The sequence below is a fragment of the Pan troglodytes genome, chromosome 21 (genome assembly GCF_028858775.2).
Source record: "Pan troglodytes isolate AG18354 chromosome 21, NHGRI_mPanTro3-v2.0_pri, whole genome shotgun sequence".
NCBI lineage: Eukaryota > Metazoa > Chordata > Mammalia > Primates > Hominidae > Pan > Pan troglodytes.
In genome coordinates this window covers 50,262,713-50,287,167 of record NC_072419.2, presented here as the reverse complement: position 1 = coordinate 50,287,167, position 24,455 = coordinate 50,262,713, and the positions used below count along the sequence as shown (strand labels likewise).

The 24,455-nt window shown below is 48.0% G+C and overlaps 1 protein-coding gene across 9 annotated transcripts in view; it reads right to left on the bottom strand.

The window, feature by feature from the left end:
• The window catches only part of TOX2 (TOX high mobility group box family member 2), a 156,367-nt gene that overhangs the window by 39,622 nt on the left and 92,290 nt on the right, over positions 1-24,455 (bottom strand). The window lies entirely within an intron of this gene.

The following is a 24,455-nucleotide window of genomic DNA, read 5'->3' as shown; positions in this document are numbered from 1 at the left end:
GTTCTTTTAACAACCCTGTGAGGTCGCTGCTGCTGTTTCCACTTTACAGTTGAGCAAACGGAGCCTCCAAGAGGTGAGGTTCATGGCTCCCTGTCTGCAGCGCACACAGAGCAGGATCAGGATCCAAACCCAGGTCTGTCTGACCCCAAAGTTTGAGCTCTTTTCACTATTGAGGGCAGAGGGGCATGGTGCAGGCTGGGCTGGCCTCACCACATCCTCTTACCCACGGTTACAGAGTGCCTGAAAGGGTATGGTGCTTGTTATCACCAAGCAGGTCAGCACGGCAATATCCGTCTTGTTTTGACTAATCTTTGTGACTTATCTTTCTGTATCTTTGTGAAGAACTGAGAGGGAACCACTGGTCAAAAACAATGACAAACCACAGAACTGCTGTGATGGAAGCAGAGCTGGAGGGCGAGGCTTGCTGTTCAGCATCAGCACGGTGGCGACCCTGAGTGTCAGGGGGCTGCTAGGACTCCAGGGTTCACTGTGGCCAAGGAAGGGACGAAGCTTGGGGAGCCAGGAGGGGCAGATCACAAGGGGATGAGGACTTGGTCTGGCAGTCACTGGGGGTCCAGAGTGGTGTGTGAGTGGGGGATGGCCCAGCAGGTTTCCCTGTGCTCAGGGCAAGAGGCTAAAGGCAGGGTCAAGAGGCACATGGGGCAGATGTCATGGACAGGAGAGAGCTGAGGAGGCAGAACTGGCTGCCCTTGGTCACAGCAGGTGGACAACTAAAAATGACCTGTCCAAGCTGTGAATCCTCCAAATTCCTGAATTTGACCTTCAGTTTCTATTTCAAAAGGGGTCTGAGAGCCCTGCCCACAGCACCAGGACTGGGAGGGGGCATCAGAGAATCTGGCAGGGAACCTTTCCTCCCCCATCTGAGTGCCAGGGAGGGCACATCTTACTCCTTTGCGTCTTTGTCTGTCTGTATCACTGGAATGTAAGCTCCAGGAATCAGGGATTGTCATCAGTTTTGTTCACTGCTCAGGGCTTGGAAGAGTGCCTGGTACATAGTAGGGGCTTAATAAAAGTGTGAGGGCTGAATGAGTGCGTGAGTGATCCTGATGGAATGAAGCAGAGAAACTCCAATGTCTTGCTCAAGGTTTGCAGCTCTAAGCGCTGCAGCGAGGGTTTGGGAGCAGAAAAGTAGGTTATTTTCTCCTCCAGCAATGAGCTCCCCATAGACAGATGCCCCTCTCCCAGAACCAGTCCAGCCCCACCCTAGGCTGCTGCTGGGGGCTCTACTAGAGCCCCTCACCCCCCTGCCCAGCCACAGCACCCCCTCTGGGAATGGGGCAGCCCCTTCCACCTGGGACCAGTTGGCCTCCTTCACCCCTACTCACTTTTGCACTCAGTTCAAATGCCCTTGCCTTCAGGAGGCCTTCCCTGGCTCCCCACCTAAATCAGGATCCCTGCTGATTCTCTCTCCTGACACCCTGTTATTTTTTCCAATGAACTTGTCACAGCTGTAGTCGTACCTTCGGCTGAGTGTGTATATGGCTCTGGTTGTGTGCTCCATTTATGAAAGAGGGAACCGTGGCTGGTGCTTTGCTCTGAGCCGTTTCCCCAGTGCCCAGCCCGAGGTCTGGCACCCGTCAGGCACTCAGCACATGTTGAGGAATGAGCCAGGTGGGCTGGGAGCTCTAGGCCCCAGACTGGCAGCCTCCATGATCCCCTAAGTGGAACCTCCCTCCTACATCCTCCACCTCGAAGCATTTGAGGCACGCCATGGTCGGGCCCCTGCTTTCTCCAAGCCTCTGCTTGTCCTGCTCCCCGCTGGCCCCCGACACACAGAACATTCCTGCCTCCTCATCTTTGCCTGTGCACTTCCTTCTGCCAGTGATGCCTCACCCATCCCCAAGCACCTAGGCACTGGCTGAAGTCAACTGGTCTCTGGGACCTATTTGAGCTCGACCAGCCACTTCATCTCTCTGGGCCTCCTCAATTAAGGATCTCCAAATGGGGCAGAGATGGAATCAGATCTGCATCCAGTAAGTTCCCACTGGCTGCCCCCATGGGGATGAACTGGAGCAGGAGACACAGAAGCAGGGAGACCAGGTCAGAGGCTTCTGCAGCTGCACAGGCTATGGCGGAGAGGCCTAAGCTGGGATGGGGCAGTGGAGGCGGGACAGACTCAAGGCAGGAAGCCTGGTGGTGGGTTCCGGGTGGGCTCAGCATGGCTCAGGGATCCCAGGCAGGTGGTGGGACCTCCGCATGACGGGGAAACATAAGAAGGAGGGGAGGGTGACTCACCCCCTCCCCCGAACGCTGAACATTCTCCATTCTGAATTGGCACATGTGCTAATTAAAACCATCTTTCCAAAGAATTTATTATAGGCTATTCTGAGCTAATTATAAATTCTCTGAAGCTGATCCTGAGCAGTTTGCTAATGCAGTGTTGAAATCTCTTTGGCCACCCTCATTTAAATTATTCATCAGGCCCTGCAACAGTTGTGAACTGTAATTTAAACAGTCAGCTCATGAATATTCAATTAACACAACAAACACTGCCGTGTTTTACTGCCTCGCCGCTCAATATTTTGTATCCTCACCCGTGTTTACATGTTTTTATGAACTCTCGAGAAAAGTGTTGCCTGTGTTGAAGTGGCTGGTTAAGCCGAGATTGAAATGCCCAAGGTGGGGAGGAGGCGGCAGGGAAAGCTTCCCAGATCCTTTCCCAGGAGAGTTGTGGGTGCTCAGGGATGGGGCTCAGTGGCCTCACCCCACAGAAGAAGGAAGGAGGCCCAGAGAGGGTCAGAACCAGCCCTGAGGTCACACAGTGGACCTGAGGCACAGAAAGACTTGGAGTTCTGGGGTGGTTCCTACCGCCTAATTTACCACAATTTAATTGATGAAGGGGGTGTGGGGAGGTCTGGCCTGAGACAGTGTCAGGGAGGCAGAAGAAGCCACACATTTCCTGCTCTCCAGCACCCCCTTTTTAGGTTTATTACGGTTTATTTTTATTTTTGAGGTAAAACAAATTCCTAGGGTTTTTTTAATCCATAATTTAAGAGGAATGCCCACTATTAATATCAAGGAGTAATTTTTAGTTCAAAATATGCTGTTTATCTTCTTTTCCCCCCTCTTCCCACCCTTTCTCCCTGAGTCCCCAAAGTCCATTGAGTCATTCTTATGTCTTTGCATCCTCATAGCTTAGCTCCCACTTATGAATGAGAATATACGATGTTTGGTTTTCCATTCCTGAGTTACTTCACTTAGAATAATAGTCTCCAATCACACCCAGGTTCCTGCAAATGCCATTAATTCATTCCTTTTTATGGCTGAGTAGTATTCCATTGTGTGTGTGTGTGTGTGTGTGTGTGTATATATATATATATATATATATATATATATCACAGTTTCTTTATCCACTCGATCAATGGGCATTTGGGTTGGTTCCACATTTTTGCAATTGTGAATTGTGCTGCTATAATCACGCGGAAAGAAGTCATTATCCCCAGTCCCTTTTGGGCAATGGCCAAATGTTGACCAATCAGGTACAGCCGTTCAAGGCAACAGGCCATCTTAGAATCCAAGCTGGCTTAAAGATCAGAGTTCCCCGTACCCAGGACTCCATGGCCACGTCAGAGGACTATGTGTCCCCACCCCACCCCGCCCGGAGCTTTAGGGCCTCTCAACCTGTAAACAGTTTGGAAGGCTCCACAAATGGCTCCTCATTTATCCTCACATCCCTCCTCTGAGGCAGGCGCTATGATGGTTACCATTTTTTACAGATGAGAAAGCTGAGGCTGAAAGGGTGAAGAAGATTGCCCAGGATAGAGCTGGGGCTTGAGCTGGAATCTTCCAGCCCCAAGGTCCCTGCTCTCCTGATGGCATCAAATTACTCCTCCACTGAGGATCTGGGTTCTTTCTGAGGGTGGGGGAAGCTGTAACTCTTTCCTCCCAAGGATCCAGACATGTGGTGGGAGGGGAGAAAATAACATTTTTCACACATAGGATTAGTTCAGATTTTTAAAAAGTTCTACAAAATTCAGTGCTGACATGAGGGGGAGAACTCTGATATCTCTGGCACCATGAGTGGGGGTGCAGCTGATGCGCCCATTTGCTGGGCGGTGCGTAGGGATTCAGTGCAGTGATGCTGGGCAGACCCACCTGGTCTGAACATTTCTCCAGAACACACTGCACAGCTCCATCCCCTCAGCTGCCTCATCCATACAATGGGGTGACAATAGAGTCTACCTCGAAGGTTTCATGAGAATTAAATAATGCATGAGGAAGCGCTCAGCACAGGGCCTGAGAAATAGTAGAAAAGACCTCGAACCACTAATGCTCCCACGATCACCACCATGTCATCCGAATCAAAATTACTTGGCAATATGCTTCAAAATGTGCATGTCTTCTGGCCCACCACTCATTCCAATTTTATTTAAAAATAATTGTTGAGTGCCTCCTATGTACCAGGCACTGATTTTGGTTCTGGTGATACAGCAGTGAACAAAGCAGACCCAGTCCCTGCTCTCAGGGCACTGGTGTTCCAGTCAAGGAGACAGAGGTGACAGCAGACACACAAATAAATATATCGTGCTTTAGACAGTGGTAAGTGCCAGGGAGGAAAATAGAGCAGGGAAGATGAGCTCAAGGTGCTGGGTGGGGGATGGGGTGCAATTTTAGAAGGGCCTCCTGAGAATGACATCTGAGTCACTTTTTAAGAAAGACAGAGGTATGAGAATATACCCTGCAGATGTCTGCGGAAGCGTGTTTCAGGCAGAAGGAACAGAATGGCAAAGAGCCGAGGCAGGCTCGTCCGTGGCACGTTCAAGGACTGGTGAGGCTGGCAGGGCTGGAGCCGAGTAAGCCGTGGGGGTGGGGTGGCATGCAGATTATGCGGGGTCTGGTGGACATTATAAATCACTGGCTCTCACTTTGAGGGAGATGTGAAGGCACCGGGAGGCTGTGAACCAGGTCCTCACCTAGAGCTCTCTCACTGAGAAGAAGGGTGGTCCGGGATCATGACCCCTAGATGTGTGGCCTGAGCAACTGGGAGGATGGAGCTGTCTTTTGGTGAGATGGGAAGGGGCGGAGGGCAATGGAGGAGCAGGGCAGGGGAAGTCTTAGGACCTTGGTTTTGGAGAGAGTATGTTTCAGATGCCTGTTAGACAACCACAGAGATACTTGGGGCTGGAGATAAAAATTTGGAAGTTCTCAGGATATAGAGGGTATGTAAAACCACAAAACTAGATGGGATCATGGAGCACCTGCAATAGATAAAAAGAGGACTGAGCCCTGGGGCCCCTTCAGTGCTCAGAGGTAAACTCAGGAGACTCACACGGAGGGAGCAGAGAGGAGCGGGAGAGTGTGCGTCCCAGCAGCCAAGTGAGGAAAGCATTGGGCAAGGCTGAGAAAGTGACCAATTGTGTCAAAGTTTGATACACAGGCAAGTAAGTCAAGGGCTGAGCACTGACCCCAGAATTCAGCAACATGGAGGTCATTAAAAACCACGAAGTGGGAAGTTTCAATGAAGGGCTTAAAACGAAAGCCAGGAAAGGGTGGGAGGACAGAATTTGGGAAAAATGAAGACACATGACTGTTTCAAGAAGTTTTGAAATCCCAAAGGAGATAAATGTACAAATAGAAAAGGTAAGTCCACAAAAATGTTTGACTGTGTTTGTAGTGCAGGGTCTCACAGCCTTGGCATCAATGATATATGGGGCCAGATAATTTTTGGTGGCAGGGGTTGGGGGCTCTGTCCTGTACATTACAGGATGCTTAGCAGCATCCCTAGCCTCCAGTTGTGACAATCAAAAATGTCTCCAGACACTGTCAAATGTCTGCAGGGAGGCAAAACTGCGCCTGTTAAGAACCACAGATGTAGTAGAAGTTCTTGGCCCCTTCCTGCGCCCCCTTCACTGGAGCAGTGCCCTGTCCCCCAGCTGCTGGGAACATCGGTTGGTGAAGGCTCTCAGCTGCCCCCTTCTTCAGAGGACACCCCTTGCCAACAGGTACTGCAGCCCCAGGAGGTCACTCCATCCCCCAATCTCTGGCCAATGACACATGGACATGGGGGTGCAAAGGCTACCCCTTTACCCTATGATGGGATCAACTGTGTGGTGCAATTTATGCTCCAGAACACCCCTGGGGGCAGGCAGAGGCTCGACGCATCCGAGGGAAACTTCTCTGTCTGCCTTAACATCTCTCCCTCCCTCTCCTGAGATCCCACCCTCAAAATATAATAATAATAAAATTTAAAAAAAATCCTTTTCACCACTCCCAAAGAACCCATCCCAAGAGAGTTTATAATAGAAAAGATCAGAAATAGCCTAAATGTCCATCAACAGAAGGTTAAGTACATGAGGAAACACCCATATGATGGAATGTTATCTAGCCACTAAAGGGAAGAGCAAGACCTGTAATTATGCACGCGGAAGTATACACATGATACACTATTACAGAAAATTGGCAGGTCCTAGAACTGCTCCAATAGAACACACTGGAAAGTACAGGAAAAGGCATCACATTCGGGTCCCATGTATGTAAATTGTGTACATATTTTTATATATTGTGTATATTATCTTTGTATATTGTATATCTTTATATATTGTATATATTATCTTTGTGTATAATGCACAAAGATAAGACTGAAAAGATACTTAGTAAATGGTTGGGTTAATAATGATTATTTGTGGATGGTGCAGTTTTAACAATTTTTACTTCTTTGTATTTGTTGGTTTAATTTTTTTTTCACAGTGAACATGTGCCATTTTTTAAAAATCAAATCCACAAAGCTATGCTTTGGGAAGAAAGTAAAAGATGTAAGAAGACTTCATTTCAAAATTTATAGATACAGCCAAAGCCATACTAAGAAAAAATGTACAGCCATAAGCTTTTTATTATTAAACAATAAACAATAAAAGTAAATGAACTAAAGAATTCAAAATAAAAAATTTAAACATCTACAGAAAGAAAGAAGGGATTCATAAACATAAAGAGGGAAAACATTAAGAGAAAGAAAAGTAATAGAATTGGAACACAACTCTGATGCTTAGTCCTCTGAATAAAATGAATAAAACAATGTAGATAAAGCAATAAGATGGATAAACCCCGGGTAAAGGTGAACAGAAAAGAGAGGGAGAAACTACCAATATATGACTTTAGCATTATGAATCAGGGTGTAATTATAGATACGAAGACCATAAAAGAGATAAGGTAATACTATATACAACTCCATGGTAATAACCGTATAGATCTCAATGTAATAGTCATCTTAGGAAGATGGTATAACCTCAATACAGAAGTATGAGATCTCAGTGTAGTAGATTACTCAGGAGAACTCAGTGTAATAGTCATCTTATAAAGATAGGGGAACCTCAATACAGAAGTATGATAAAGCTATCTTATAAAAAGCCACCACCGGATCAGAGAGGGGACGGGCTAAGGGAGAGGGGATGTGGCTGAGGAAGGAGGGAAGGGGGTGAGTGCTGGTGGCAGCCCCAAGACCAGAGGCAGCAATGAGGTTGTCATTTGTTAAGTTTCCCTGCAGAAGTGAGGGCCCACGGGACGTGGAGGTGCTGCTCACTGTCCTGCATGAGAAGCAGAGCTGTGTGGCAAAAGGGATGGACTGTGCTGGCCACCAAAATGTGGGACTCAGACCTTCTGTGCCAGGTGGCACTGATGCTGAGAGCACCAGCTGCAGCTCCTCGGCTCCCTGAGCATGCGCCTCCCAGGCCACGCTGGCCTGTGGTCACGCCCAGTCAGTGTCTGAACACATTGGTGCTTAAGGCAGGTCCATTTGGGGAAGGTGTGCAGCTCTTCTGATGGGCAGCTTTGGTTTGAGGACTCCCCATTGGCCTGGCCAATCTTTCTTAAAACTGATGCAGTCCAAGATGCTTCCTGTCCAGTCCTTGCTACCCAGATCTTCCTATCCAGTCAGTCCTTCTTTCCCTCCTTTTTTTTTTTTTTCTGAGATAAAGTCTAGCTCTGTCACCCAGACTGGAATGCTGTGGTGCGATCTTGGCTCATTGCAAACTCTGCCTCCCAAGTTCAAGTGATTCTCCTGCCTCAGCCTCCCAAGTAGCTGGGATTACAGGTGTTCACCACGACATCCAGCTAAATTTTTGTTGTTTTAGTAGAGACAGGGTTTCACCATGTTGGCCAGGCTGGTCTTGAACTCCTGACCTCAGGTGATCTGCTCGCCTCGGCCTCCCAAAGTGCTGGGATCCCTTCCTTCCTTCCCTTCTGTCCCTTCCTTCCTCTATCTTTCCCTCCCCTACCTCACTTCCTTCCTTCTTTCCTTTCCTCCCTCCTTCCCATCCTTTTTCCCTCTGGTTTCAGACCTATATCATGGTCTGAAGCTTCCCCCCTCCTCTGGCCTTCTCTTCCTCCCCCCACCTCCCTTTCCCTCTCTCTCTCTCCTCTTACATATCTAATCCCGTCTGGTGCCTGTTTCTTGGTAGACTCCAACTAATGTACAACTAGAATCTGTCTCTGGGAGAAAAATTGTACCTGTTTGGTAGAAACACACTGAGGACCTGCTTGGGGTGGAGGGTGGATCCCAAAGACACCCCACTCAGGGGTCACTAAGCTAATTTCTAACAAAGGCAGGTCCTGCCCATGGAGGAGCTTTGGTTTCATGGGCACAGAGGTAAGTATAGGGGAGATGCCAGGGCTGAGGGGCTCACAGTGTGACAGACAGAACCAAGAGAAGAACCAGGCATGGAACATGCCACAGGGCAGGGATACACTCACAGGCTCACAGTGACTGTGGCCACAATAAGGCATGGAACTGCAAAAATGAGTAAACTGTTTGTGCCAGGTACCCCTGTGAGACCATGTGGGTATCCACTGTCAGTTCACCAATGCTTGGGAAGGTGGACTTCCTGGGGGAACCAGAAAGGATACAGAGCCGTCTATGTGGTTGGCAGGGAAGAAAAAGAGACAGCTCACACGTAAAGTGCTTAGAGACAAATAATAGCATTGCCATGGCTCCCATGCTGAGTACTTTATAATCATGACAGCATCTGATTTTCAAAGCAACCCACAAGGTAAGAATGAATAATACATCTATTTTACACACACACAAAAAAAACACTAAAGTTCAGAGGGCCTGGGTAACTTCCTCAACACGCATGTAGCTGGAGAAACTCAAAATCCAATTCTCTCCAAGTCCAAGGCCAGTGACATTAATTCTGGCAATGTGCTGACCCCCCTCTCAGCAGGGCCATGGGCACAGAGAAGACAAGGAGAGTCCTGGTTAAGGGGCTGTTCCCGAAGGACAGTTTTGTCTCCAGCGTCATCGGCCGGCCATTGCTCACTTGTGCTGTGGACGCATGCGTGGGTGACGGGCCTTCCGCCACGTGCTAAGGGCAAAGTGAGCCTGCTCCCTACCACATCTGGAATTCATTTTGCAGTGGGTTATGGGAAGGTACAGTTCTGGTTTAGTGTGATCAAAGTCAGTTAGGCTGGGTGTGGTGGCTCACACCTATAATCCCAACACTTTGGGAGGCCAAAGTGGGAGGATCACTTGAGGCCAGGAGTACAAGACAAGCCTGGGCAACACAGGGAAACCCCATCTCTTAAAAAAAAAAAAAAAATCAAAAATTAGCCAGACATGGTGGTGTGTGTCTGTGATCCCAGCTACTCAGGAGGCTGAGGCAGGAGGATTGCTTGAATCAGGAAGGTAGAGGCTGCAGTGAGCCATGATTGCACCGCTGCACTCCAGCCTGGGCAACAGAGCAAGACTCTGTCTCAAAAAAAAGTCGACCTAGTGGAAGCATGCAGGGCACAGCCAATGTACTGGCTAGAGTTAATCTGCTTCTCAGAGCAGGGATACAGAAGCAGAAGGTAAGAAGGTGTCAAGTTCACAAGGCAGACAAAAAGGGAGTGGTTGGGGGTCTTGTGTGCACAGGGACAGGGGCCTCAGGTCTGGGGCTCCCAAAGGAGAAGAGGAGTCCTGTGGGATGGGGTAGCGACCATCTCAGGCTGATCCTTCAGTCTTAGAATCTCGGCTTACGGCCCCATAATTTGCTGTTACCCTGTGCTTCTGACGAAGGTCCAGTTCTCCCGGGCCAGTTGCTACCAGTGCTGCAAATGTCTGAGTCTGTCTACCTGCTCACACTCTGTCCTCCTATGATCTCAAAGAATGGGCTTTGCTGATCCATCCCTTCCCTGGCATATGCACACCCCTCTCCCCCATAAGCAGTGGGAGGAATTTTGCGTTCTGGTCACACAGACGTCCCTGATACCTCCCCTGTCCTAGGCCCCCTTTCTTTTCCCTGTTGCATTTTGTTCCTGGTTCTTCTTAGGCCCTTGGTGCACAATTGCCCATGAAGCACCCCAGGATGAGGCGTCGTGCAATTCAGGAAAACCTGGAGTCTTTCTGATCACAGGCTGGGACTGTCATCATGCCAGAGGGTCCGCTTCAAGGCCTGTCCCAATGGGAGGTGCACAGGGTAGGAAAGAACCAGGAACCACAGGCAGAGGTGTCGGTCCTCGAGTTCCTCTGGGGGGAAAAGTCTGCAACCATCCTGAGTGTGATGAAATCCTCAAGGCAAACAGAAACACAAGTGTATCCTATGTGTCCTAAAACAACTGAGAATTCAGGGCTCAACTGAGGATGACCACAGCCTAGTGTTCTGGGCTGGCATTAGAAGCTCCTGGAGGCGTGGTTAGGCATGGGCTGCTGGGCCCAGCCGAGTCTCCCAGTCACCAGGTCTAGGGAGGGGCCTGAGAATCTGCATCTCTAACAGGTCCCCAGGCAATGCTGCTGCTGCTGGCCTTAGGATCACGTTTCCAGAAGCAGCTCAGCAGTAGTCTGTCTTGCTGGATCCCCTGCTGGGAGTGTGGCTGCCAAAGGCACACACCTGCCCCTTTCTCGAGAACTGCCCTTGGCCAAGAGGGGCCATCTTTTTATTTTTATTTTTAATTTTACTTTAAGTTCCGGGTTATATGTGCAGAACGTGCAGGTTTGTTACATAGGTATACATGTGACATGGTGGTTTGCTGCACCTATCAACCTGTCATCTAGGTTTTGAGCCCCGCATGCATTAGGTATTTGTCCTAATGCTCTCCCTCCCTTGGGGGGCTGTCTTATGTAGGAAGTTATGCAGGAGCTCCACCTACTTCTGGCCTGTGACCCATGACTGATTCACAGTTCACACTGGGGAACAAATGCCAGCAACTCCGTGGCCTAATCCACGCTGCAATGCTGCCTGTGGGACCAGGCAGACCTCCCTCTAGCGCGGCTCCAGATAGCATCTCTAATGTCTCATTTACTCTTCACAACAACCCTGGGAGGAAACTGTGGCACAGAGAGGTTAAACAGCTTGGCTGAGGTCACACAGCTGGTTACATGTGCAGCTGATGCTGCCTGACCTCGGAGCCCTACCTCCTAACCCCGTGGCTCTCCTAGCCGGCTGTGATCCACACCCTCCAGAGACTTGAATCTCTTGAGGAGCTCATTCATGAAATGCTTTAGAAGCCCCCTCTCCCTTGATCCTTTCCACAACTCCCTGGGGTGATTTAGGTTTTGTCCATTCAACAGGTGAAGAAAGTGAGGCCGGAAGGAAAGTGACTTGCCTCCCACAATCTCTTAGTGGTGGCAGAGACAGGAAGTTAAACCCAGGCTTCCTGACTCGCGGTCTTGTTATCAGTTTCCGGGATGACAGGAAGAACTAACCATGCTTAGTTAGTTAGTTAGAGATTCCTCAGGGCTCCAGCATCCCAGTCCCACAGCTCTGCCCAACACACACACCCTATGACAGGTTCTGACTACTCACCTGATATTCCTTCCCTTTTTCCCTGCTACCAGGAGTTTGGAGACAGAGCCGTTGAGCCAACACTTTTGCCCTCCTAACCCTGTCTCAGCTGAGAGCTTTGACCAACACCCACACTCGATAGGGAGACAGGGGCAAGGGTCCCACCTTTGCCCATCATCCCAGCTCAGAGGCCTGGGCCAAGGATAGGGTGAGGGATGTTTTTGTGTTGAGGACATAAAGCACTTGGGGTCAAAAGAATCAGGGTCCCATCCTGTCTTCACCACTTCCTAGCTGTGTGTCTTTGGACAAGCCACCTTCCCTTTAGGTCTTGGGAACACATCTGTAAATGAGCAGAATTCTATCTCCCTTAAAGTCAACAGGAGGGTTAGAAGATATGAAGCACACTGCTGTGTAAGACAGAAGACGCTATAGGGTCCCCATGTAACTTAGTCTTCAAAAATGATGTTTGAGGTGTTTACAGAGGCATTTATTTTTCATTCATTCATTCATTCATTCATTCTTCAGTCAGTCGGTCAGTCGTTCAGTCAGTCAGTCAACAAACCTTTTTCAGACACCTGCTACATGCCACACATGAAGCAAAGCATCAGAAATATTCATTGGCACGTTTGATGCTCACACTCTGTGGAGTAGACAGCATCAGCTCCATCTTACTTGAGGCTCTGAGAGAGACAGTAATTCACCCAAGGTCACCCACTGGGGTAGAACAGGCACCCAGGACCCCAGACTCCCAGTTAAGTGCTACTGCTTGGGCAAGCAGCTGCCACCACCATAGCCCGGGCCCCAGCCCAACACAGCTGCTGAGCTTAAATCTCTGATGGGGCGCGCTTGTCCTGGAAACGCTCCCAGCCTCCAGTCTTCCATAGTGCCCCGACACTCTCTCCTGGAGCTTTAATATTTAGATGAGCTGTATTTGTCTTGCTGCCTTTTATAAAGGCTCCGAGTTCTAAATGGACAAAGCCACAAGATGAGAGAAAGAGAGCTCATGAGACTGACTTTTTATTATCCAGGCAGAGCAGGGGGAAAATGACTCCAATAAATCTCAAGTTTTATGTGCTCCAGACATTCTGCGGAGCCAAAGATGGCTTCTCAGCAATGCCGACGGTACATTAAAAGCTCATTTTCCCAAACATGGTCCTGAATATGCACTCGGAGGAAAGAGCCATTACACCCAGTAATATCGAGGCTGCAGCTGACGAATGTCGCTGCGATTTTCCCTGAATTCTCCCTCATGACTCAGGAGCAGCTCTCAGAGTTCATACCCTGTTAGGCTTGGCATGCTGCCTGGAGTGGAAGTTAAACACCTGGCCCTTGCACTCAGCCTCGAGTGCTCTGATTAGGAGCCCAGCAGGGGATGGAAAGGGTGGGTACCAGAGGGCAGCTGAGCAACCATAAAACATCACAAATTGTTTTATGAATTTCAGCGGAAGGGGTGGTGATCAGGTCTGAACAGGGAGGTCCATGCACATATGAAATTTCTTCCTCTCAGGCTTTCCCGCTGTCCTCTGGCCCCCAAGGCTACCCCCTCCAGGAAGCCTTCGGTGCCGGGACTGTCCCCTGAGCTCAGCACTTCTTCCATTTCTTGTTCCAAGCTGCAAGTGCCTCACACTTCATGTTGAGATTATTTATGAATATGAATAGCTCAACTCAGAGCTGGGCAGATAAAGTGGGTCTCCATCTTGTCCCGCTCACTGCCTTGCTCATTCACTCATTCATTTTGGAAGGCTACATGGGCTAGATATGGAGAGCCCAGGCTGGGGAGTCGGGCTGCCTGGGTTCAATTCCTGGCACCATCATTTTGATAACTGTGTAGCCAAGTCATTTACCCCTCTGTGCCTCTGTTTTCTCATCTGTAAAATGGCAACAATAACAGTACCTCCTTCTCAGGGTCAAGGATTAAGTGAGATTATAAATAGAAAGGGTTTAAGTAGGTGCCAGTTCCATAGTAACTGCTAAATAAATGTTACATGACAGTTATAAATAATTCACCCATTCCTTTAGGAAAAGTTCACTGAGAGGATACAAGGTCAAATAAGGTGTGGTTCTTGACCTCCAAAGGCCAAGGTGAAGCATCTGGCCCCATGGGCATGAGCAGTGCTGCAAGGTGCTGGCCATCGTGATGTTCTTGGGGATGCTCCACATGTCACTGAGCTGCCCACGTCAGCTCTCGCCTGGCACAGAGGTGGTGAAGCCGAAATAACAGCCCCAGGGAAAGCCGGGTTGACACCAAGCTGAAATCACGGCCACTGTTCCCTGCCCGCCACTCCTAGACGGTGAACACCCCAGAGCATCTTTCAATCGTCCACAGCTTAGGTCCCTACTCAGCGGACAACAAAGATTCACCCCATATTCATACTCAGCCAGGCGGGTGCAGGAAGAACTGGGCTTAGAGTCAGAGGCCCAGGTTCAAGTCCCAGCTCTATCCTTTTTCTGGCTATGTGACCCTGGACAAGTAATACCCTTCTCCCATTCATTCAGTAATTAATAAACAGACATTGAAGGCCACCTGCTAACCAGGCCCCTTGCTAGATTCTGGGGCCAGAGAAAGACACAAGGCCCAGGCCCAGCCTTCAGGCCATCCCAGGCTGGTGGCCCCTGGTAAATGCACAACCACATATTGCCATGAATTCAGACTGATCCCACCTTAATTTACATTTCTGATATGTTGTTCATCATGGTTTTCTGTGTTAATCTTGCCTTTTCAAAATATTTCGTTAAAACACTATTTTTATCTTGATAACTTTTTGGACACACCTTTAAATTTTATGGTTGAGGCACGCATCTCACATGCCTCTCCCTCGTTCCAGCCCAGAGCATCCAGGCAGCCTCTGAGAGAAGATGACTTCTGAACTGGGTCCTCGTACAGGAATAGGAGTTCACTGGGTGGACAAGGTGGAACAGCCTTCTCAGCAGAGCGAACAGCAGGCGGAGGCTCTCAACCAGGGGTGATTTTGCTCCCAGGGGATGTTTGGCAAGGTCTAGAGACATTTTTCGTTTTTATTTTGACTAGGGTAGTGCTACTAGAGGCCAGGAATAGTGAGTAGAGGCCAGGAATGCTGCTAGACATCCTACAAGGCACAGGACACCCCCAATAACAGAGAATCATCCCACCCAAAATGTCAGTGGTGCCGAGGTTGGGAACGCCTGCGCTAAAGAACACAGGTGGGAAACACCATGGTTTAAGATGCTACTTCAGGCCAGGCATGGTGGCTCACGTCTGTAATCCTGGCACTTTGGGAGGCTGAGGCAGGCAGATTGCATGAGCTCAGGAGTTCGAGACCAGCTTGGGCAACATGGTGAAATCCTGTCTCTACTAAAAATAAAAAAAGATGCTACCTCAGCCTGATCCCTTGGCCTCTCTAAGCCTCAGTTTCTGCATCTGAAAAATAGGTACCATAATGGTTCCTACCTTAAAGGGTGCTGGGAGAAGGGAACGGCACCAAGGCTCTGCAGAGCAGGTGCTCAGTGAATATCTGTGCCCCATCCTCTCCCAGTGTGAACGCATCCCAAACTGCAGAGCAAACAGTTCTCAAAAGAGACAGTGTCCCTGGTTCCAAAGAAAACTGGGACATGGAAAAGAACATGTTTTGTTCCTTTCCGACCTTTCTTGTAGGGAAAACCATGAATCTTATCTCGTCAACAAACGTGATCCTGTTCACAGAAAACCAGCCTGCGTGTTAGCTTATCACTGGCCTGAGTTTTAACAGGGAGTGAATTTTTATGACCGAGTTGTAAACCTTTGCAAAAACCATTTTTAAACTAAAGAACGCTGACAGATTCTTAACTACTGTAGCTGCTAAATTAAGCATGAGGGATGGGATGGGGGGTTTACGAAAGAAAAGTAAAAGTGCCCTAAAAGAGTTAGTGGAGGTAAAATAATGTTCATTAAAAATAGAAAAACAAACACATACAAAAAAATCTTTTGTGTTCAACTTCACACTCGTACATCATAATGTTCCAGTAAAAGGCCATTTCCCCCTGAGATAATAAAAGAATTGAATTTTTCCTTATCGGTCATCTATTTTTCTAGCCGAAGCTATTACTCCCGCTCTGGGGTTGCTAGGCAACAAGAAATATTAATAGCAGCTTTTATTAGCTTAGCTTTTGCAGCCGAGTACCAGAATGAGAAAATGGGAAACATAAATGTGTTACATAAATCTTTCAACCTTTCAGAGCCGGTGTTAGTCTCTGTTTCCATAATGATTTATTGAAGTGATGGTTCATTTATGAGAAAAAGGAGTTCAGGGTAAGAAAACGGAGCGGTCCCCTGCAGGAGTGTTTGAAAATAAATAATTATAGCAGAAGAGCAAAAGCTGTTTAAAGCCATTTTTCTGAGTTTTATAAAATGTAAAAAGACATATTTCTTTTGCTTAATGCCTCTGAAAAACAGGGGCCAGGAGTTTCATCTGGACTCTGGTAAATACAAAGGAAGCCCAGGGCCTCTAGTTACCACTGTTTAGGACCCTCAGAGACCCGTTTGGGAGATCAGTGCTCCCCCTACTTCCATCCCCAGAGGGACGTTAGACAAAAGCATGGCACCTTGGAAAAGCCCAACTCGGAGGTGCCCCTGGTAACCCCCTGCTTCGACTAAGATGGATCCTTCCCTTGGTCACGATGCCAAGAAGCATTGCGTCTTGGGCCCCCGCTTTCTTGGCAAGCAGTGGAACTGTCACTCCGCTGTTGCTTTTAAGCTCTGAGCCCTGACCGAGGTCCTAAGTGTAATTAATATGCCTTCCCCTGCCTGTCCCCCAGCTGGGGCCCTCCCACTATCCCTGGCCACCTCAGCCCCCGACAAAGTTGGTAAGCAGCAGGTCAGCCTGGACAAACTTAGAGACGAGGCTGAAGCCACCCCAACCCCGTCAATAAAGTGGTTAAAGTAATAAACAGAGCAGCTTACATTTACCGATTGCCTATGTGTGACACTTCACCTGCATCGGATCGCTGACTCTTTATAAACTCCTATGAGGCAGGTTACAATATCTCCATTTACAGATGAAGAAACTGAGGCTCAGGGAGGATCAACCCCTTGATCTGGGTCACAGGGTTGGGGGTAACGAGGAGGGGAGCTGGGGTTTGAACTTAGGTCGGCCTGACCACATAGCCTATACACCTGACTACTAGATGATACTGTATGCCAAGAAACCAAAAATGCACAGAGAAAACCCAAAATGTCATCATGGTAGGTTACAAAGTTAGCTACACATTCTTGCCTCTCTGCGTGCACACCCTCATATGATGTGACTCTATCATTTCTCTCTTCAAGAGGTAGGATCTATTTCTCCACCCCTTACTCTGGGATTTGCCACATGACAGGCTTTGGCCAATGGGCTGGGGCAAATAGGATGCGTGCAGAGGTTTGAAAACTACTGCACATTGGGGTGTACCCTCTCTTGCACCCTGTGTCCATCACCATGTGAATGATCCTAGGCCACCATGTGATGAGAGACACACAGCTCTCTTTTTCTTTTTTTTTTTTTTTTTTTTTTTTTTTGAGATAGTCTTACTCTGTCACCCACGCTGGAGTGCAAGTGGCATGATCTTGGCTCACTGCAACCTTGGCTTCCCGGGTCCAAGTGATTCTCTTGCTTCAGCTTCCCGAGTAGCTAGGACCACAGGCGCAAGCCACCATGCCCAGCTAATTTTTGTATTTTTAGTAGAGATGGGGTTTCACTATGTTGGCCAGGCTGGTCTTGAACTCCTGACCTCAAGTGATCTGCCCATCTTGGCCTCCCGAAGTACTGATATGACAGGCGAGCCACGATGCCCAGCCTTGAGACATACACCTCTCATCATGAGATATGAGAGTGGCCAAATCATTCCCCTTTGGTGTCAGCTGACCCTGGGCCAACCACTGCAATGTCAATAAGGCCATCCTAGAATAAGCAGCTGCAGGCAGGCTTTAAGCTGGACCTCAGAAATCACCTGAATCAGTCCAGATCAAAACAACTACCTCGCTGACCTGCCAAATAATGAGAAATCATAAGAATTCATTGTTTTAAGCCACTAGGTATTGGGGTAGTTTGTTACACAGCAAAAGCTAATTGATACATTCATAAGACAAGACCAAACCAAAAATGTTATGCATTAAGAGTAATGAAATGAATGGGTTGGACTAGGGGGTCCCTACTGCCCCCTGTGTTTCAGAAGACCAGAGGACCAAGGGTTGAGGGTCTTTCTTCCTTGTGTCTGCAACTTGGGAGGGGATTCCTATGTCTCAACTTGTGAGAATCCAACAGGGATAGACCATGCCTTCTGCAGGGAGGAGGAAAGTGGTAGGGAAGAGAAGAGGAGAGAGAAAGGAGATTGGAGGGGAATAGTTCAGAACAGGAAGAAAATGGGGGAGGTGTTAGGAGGTATATCAAGCACCTCCCAGAGTCAATACACAGACCCTGTCCCTAACTCCAAGGCCCTTGCCCCCAGGATGAAGTCCCCACTCCAAGGTATATCAAGGACCTCCCAGAGTCAATACCCAGAACTTGTCCCTATATCCAAGGCCCTGCCCCCAGGATCAAGTCCCCACTCCAAGTTTTAAATCCTGCCCCCAGGCTCCGGGCACAGGAACCATCTCTAAAGCAAGGTGGTCAAGTGGCAACTAAGGTACAGCTCAGCCCCTTCCCCAACAGCCTAGTCCAGGGCACCAGCATGGAAAGGCCCTTCACTTGGGGTGGGGGACCCTGGGCCACAGCCCCTAGCCCTGTGTGTGCAGCATGAAGGGCCTATCTTGGCAAGATGCTTTGGGACGGGGACCTAGAACACAAAGAATCTGAAACGTAGCACTAAGTACTGCATTTGATAGTATTTGAGCCCCCTTAGGCCAGTGATATGTGTGACGTTGGTAGTGGGAGGACTATTGAACTTCAGATCCATATACTTGTCTAGTATGTCACTGCTAACAAAACAATTCTACCCATTTTCCTATTTGTGAGTTCACCAGAGCTGAAATCCCAATCCCCATTTCATAGATAGGAAAACTGAGGCTGGGAGAGAAGTAACTTGTCCAAGATCCCAAAGATAGCCAACAGGAGTCAAAGCTGGGAGGAGAATGCATGAATGACACTGCATACCTCTCCTGCACTAAGTGAGTCCCACAGCAAGACCACACAGCTCCAGGGACCCACGGGGCTTGGTGCAGGAAAAACCCACATTTCCCTGATCAGCAGAATCTATAGCTACTGTCGGGGGAGCTTTGCCAGAATTCATTTCTGGCTGGGCTCAGCCTCCATCTGCCCGAGGCTCTCCCAGGAGTTTCTCTGGTCTCACAAAAGATGCAGGTTCCCCAGGAACCTGTCTGGGAATGTCCAACTCTGTCATCTCCCAGGGTAATTCCTCTCCTGGGTAAGCCAGGAGCATAAGCTCAAACATTTCCCAAGGACGACTCCAAAATAAATGATTTCAGACTTAACAGAAGCAGCTTAATAAATTCCACTCTTCGAGTTTCTTTGGGTATTTTAGAAACTGATTTATACATACAATATCTCTCTCGAAATGAGACAATCAACACAGGATAAAATTATTGAGTTATGAAAATCAGGGTCAGACAGAGGTGCAGCACTTTAAATTAAACCGGCAAAATATATCTCTCATACTAAATTGACTCTTTTTGTCTTGGAAATAAATGTTTAATCAGTTAAGACGCTGAAGTTGAGGGAGAAGCCTTAAGCATATTTAATTTTGTAAAAGGGGTTCAATTCCAATACTGTACATGACTCCTGCTAGCTGCCATACCTTCAAAGCAGAAAGCTAACTCCCACCCACGCCTGCAAGGCTGAACAGGCCAGGGCAGGGGACCGGAAAGAATTGGTGGCCTCTGGGATCAGAGCCAAGGGGGCTTTGGCATTTATGAGATGGCTGTCAAATGCCTTGGCCTTGCCCGCCTCTCCAGGGATGACATCCTCAGTGTATCTCGATCTGTGCAGACAACGCCTGAAGCACCCTGGCCATCAGCGCATCCTCTGTGCCACCTGTGGCCCTGCAGCCCGGCCGCACCATCCCTCAGCCATCTGGTAAAACTGAGAGGTGGATGGCAGGGGATAGAGCTGGGTTTGCATTCTGGCCTTGCTGTTTAAGAGCTGCATGACAGTAATTCATTCACAAAGTACTTATAGAATCTACTCTGCATCAGGGGACACTTCCTCTAGGAAGTGATAACCCCACATCTAAGGGGCCTCTTCCGGGCACAGAGCACCACACACTGATGCTATTAGAGAATTTACCACAGTCTTAGAAATAGGCTTTTCACCTTCTCTCCATCTGCACCAGGAGTCCCTCAAGGGCATCTTGTAGATCACAAGCCTAGAACAATGCCTGGTACCTAGTGGGCACTCAATGAAGGCTGTCGCACAGCTGAGGATCACTGTGGTAGGTTGAAAAATGTCCCCCAAAGACATCAGGTCCTAATCCTTGGAACCTGTAAATGGTACTGTATTTAGAAAAGAGGGTCTTTGCAGATGTGATTAAGGATCTTGAGATGGGAGATTTTCCTAGATTATCCCCAAATGCCCTAAATGCCATCACAAATGTCCTTAGAAGAGGGGCAAAGGGAGTTTTGCTGACAGAGGGAAGGCGATGTGAAGATGGAGGCAGAGTTCAGAATGATGCAGCCACGAGCCAGGGAAGACCAGCAACCCCCAGGAGCTGGAAGAGAAGCGAGGCTGGATTCTCCCCGACAGCCTCTGGGGAAAGTGAGTTCCTCCTGACACTGTGATTTCAGCCCAAGGAGACTGCTTCTGGACTTCTGGAGGTGTGATAGAATAAATCTCTGTTTTTTTAAGCCCCCAAGTTGGTGGAAATCTCTTGGAACAGCCATGAGACACTAATATAATCATCTGCCACCTTGGGGTCTCCATCCCTTCATGATACTATTATCATTATCCCTCGGTTTGCTTCTTGGGGGGATTATGCAAGAAAACATTTGAAAGCCCTCTGCACGGTGCTTGAAACCCAGCAGGTGTTAACACCAATTCCAGCATCACCCACGTAGCGTGTATGCCCACGCACACACAGAGCCACGCTCCTTTGTCCTGTGGTTCAGATGAATTTAAAAACTCTTGTCTTGAAGAGTCCCTTGTCTCTCTTCACCAGATAGTCCCAATGCATGTACATCTCCTTATCTGGTTTTCCCAGTTGGTCCGGGTGCCCTCCCCTGGGTAATAGAGTTTGGCTTATCTTTCATGACATAAAGAGGAAATATAAAATTCAGTGAACCCTTGCAAAGTCTAATGGAAGAATTAAGGCTATCTGAATTTGTGAAGCCTCTTAAACATGAGCTACTTTTAAAGAAAATCTGGAAAACGACTGCAAGTGCCTATTTGGACAGAGCCCAACAAAAGCATTTCCTAGGAGGGGCAATTAGGGGGTCATCTCTGATAAAAAGATAACATGCTTTGTAATTACCAGAGCTATTATAATCAGGTGGCCCTACAAATGTACCTGAGGGTGTCTGCAGTCTGCTCCTTTAGGTAAATGAGACTTAAGGGAAAACACTGCCATTCAGTTACAGTCGAATTCACTTTTATTACAAATAATAATAGCAAGTGCTCATTGAATGTTTACTCTCTGCCAGACATTTGCTAAGACTTTACATACATTATCTCTGATACACTTCATCACAATCTTCAGGTGGGTACGATTATGATTCCAAGACAAGCAAACCGAGGCTTCAAAAGTGAAGCCAGGATCTAATTCTGGTGTCTGGGACCAACCACCACCCCACACTGTCTCCATTCACCCCAGTACCAAAGGCGGCAACACAGTGGCCCCAAACTGTAGCCATGCTCACCCCTGCACCACAGCCCTCATAGCAGATGACAAAGTGCCCACCTGGCCCTGCTCTTGTTTGTATTACCATAAATCCCAAACAGGGATGGTCCGGAGCAGTGAGGTTTCTGCTAGAAAATGAGCCCAGTAAGCAAGTAAGGTACAAGCATTCTAACGAACTGGAAACCCATTTATGCCTAGTGTTCCATTATTGAAACGCTAAGCATGTGGGAGTTATTTATATCCTACTGCTCAAGCTCATTGCCAAGGTCTGATAGCAAAAATTCAAAAAATTGCAACCTCAGGCATAAATGGGTTAAAACCATTCCAGACATGGCGGTGTGAGTCTGAATCGCTAGGTTTGAGAGAGAGAAGAGGAAGCTGAGGACTTGCATTATTGATGGACCCACAAGGAAAAAATTTCTGGAGAAACGGAGCATCCATTTTCATTGAACTCTTTCGTGAGAACCAAACACTATGAAATGTGGATCTCGAGTTGGTTTCCTCCCACCCTCCTTCCCTTCCTTGTCTCCTTTTATTTCCCACCTAGCTTCAAAAACAAACAAAAAAATGTGTGTGCCTTATAAAAATACACAGAGGACACCGCTTTTTTGAACAAGGAAGTTTGGTGGTAATAAATGAAGAGTAAACAAAATACAGTTGAGATCGTTTGACTATAAAGCCATGTCCTAAGGTCCCAGGGGTCTGCTAGAATTGGGCCACAAATTCGACTGTGGCTTCTGAACAGTCATGGCAGAGGTAGACACAAGCCACCCCAAACCATGAGATTCTGCTAGGAAAATCAACTAAGCAGGCCTCCTCCTGTGCCACAGGTGTGTGTGTGACTCAAACTGACAAAACAGTGAACTGCTTCCTCCTAGACATAGTGGTCTGTCCAGCGATGCTGTCATCAACCTCTCTGCCAGAGATGTCAGGGAAGATGCTGGCTGCCAGCAGCCATCAAGCCTGTTGTGTGGAAATGGGCCTTGTGACACTGGTGGGGTTCCTGGATTGAACCATGCCTGAAACCCTGTATCCACCCCCTGGATATTTCATACTCTTTTGTATAAGTTTGAGTTTGGTCCCTGTCACTTAAAAATGAATGTAAGAGTCATGACTAGTACATAATATTAAATGTGAAGGGAAGAAAAGCAAAAATAAACACAAGTCACAGTTGTTCAGAAGAAGCACTAGAATTCCCTTAAGGAGATTTTTCTATGATATAAAAAAAATGCTCTACTGTTCTACCATTTTTCTATAGATTTTGATGGTTCAGATCAGCCATTATTATTTTTTTTTTTGAGACAGGGTCTTGCTGCGTGGCCCAGGCTGGAGCGCAGTGGCACCATCTCAGCTTACTGCAACCTTTACCTCCCAGGTTCAAGCAATTCTCGTGCCTCAACCTTCTGAGTAGCTGGTATTACAGGTGAGTGCCACCATGCCTGGCTAATTTTTGTATTTTTAGTAGAGACAGAATTTCGCCATGTTGACCAGGATGGTCTTGAACTCCTGGCCTCAAGTGATCCCCCGCCTCAGCCTCCCAAAGTGCTGGGATTAGAGCTGTGAGCCACCATGCCTGGCCTCAAATCAGCCATTCTAAGGATATATATCTCCTTAGAATGGGATTCAGCACCCTTATGATCCAGGCCCTGCTGAGCTCTTTCATCTCCTCTCTCTCCTTGGCTCCAGGTCCTTCCTCTCCAGCCCAATAAAAAGCATGAACCACATGCTATTCCCAAGCATGGCACGAGCACCCTTGCCACCTCCTTTTGTACCTGATATTCCCCCAACCTGGGAAAGGTTCTTTCTTGCCTTTGTCTGCCTGCTACATTTTTACCTATCCCATGAACTTTAACTCGGTAATCACCCTCTTCTCTGGCAGCTTAAGCAAGATACAATTTTTTTTTAATTATATGACTCCATTTCTATGAAATGTCCAGAATAGGCAAATTTATAGAGACAGAAAGTCAATTAGTGGTTGCCTAGGGCTGAAGATTTCAGGCGGTGGGTTGGGAGTGATGGCCAAAAATATGATGTTTCTTCCTGTTGTTTTTTTGAGAAAGGGTCTCACTCTGTCACCACAGCCTTGACCTCCCGGGCTTGAGTGATCCTCCCACCTCAGCCTCCCAAGTAGCTAGGACTACAGGTACACGCCACCACACCTGGCTAATTTGTTTTGTAGAGACGGGGTCTTGCTATGTTGCCAAGGCTGTTCTTGAACTCCTAGACTCAAGTGATCCTCCTGCCTCAGTCTCCCAAAGTGCTGGGGTTATAGGCGTGAGCCACCATGCCCTGCAACAGAGCATTTTTCTTTTCTTTTCGTGATAGGGTCTTGCCATGATGCCGGGAGTGCAGTGCCTTTTCACAGGCACGATCCCACTACTGGTTAGCATGGGAGTTTTGACCTGCTCTGTTTCCAACCTTGGCCAGTTTACCCCTCCTTAAGCAACCTAGTGGTTCCCCACTCCCAGGAGGTCACCATACTGATGCCAAAGCTAGTGCAGCCAACTGATTTGCATAGGGCACTACAGCCCAGGACTCCTGGGCTCAAGCGATCCTCCCATTTAGCCTCCCAAGTAGCTGAGATTATAGGTACACATCACTGTGCCTAGCTAGTGTTTCTTTATGGGGTGATGAAATGTTCTAAAATCAATCGTGTTAATGGTCACACAACTCTGTCAATATATGAAAAGTCATTAAGTAGTATACTTTAAATGGGTGAATTGTATGGAATATAAATTATACCTCAATAAAACTGTTAAAAAATAAAAATGAGATTATACTATTAACAAATAATGCAAACCAATACCGAGATATTGTACGCAGAGCTCCAGAAGGAAGCAGTGTGCTGATATTAGATTTCTCTCCATGCCCACCCGCCGTGTCCCACAGACTCCCATGCTACCAGGTAATCCCAGCATGGGATTACCAACTCCAAGCAACCAGGTAAACCCAGACCCTGCCCAT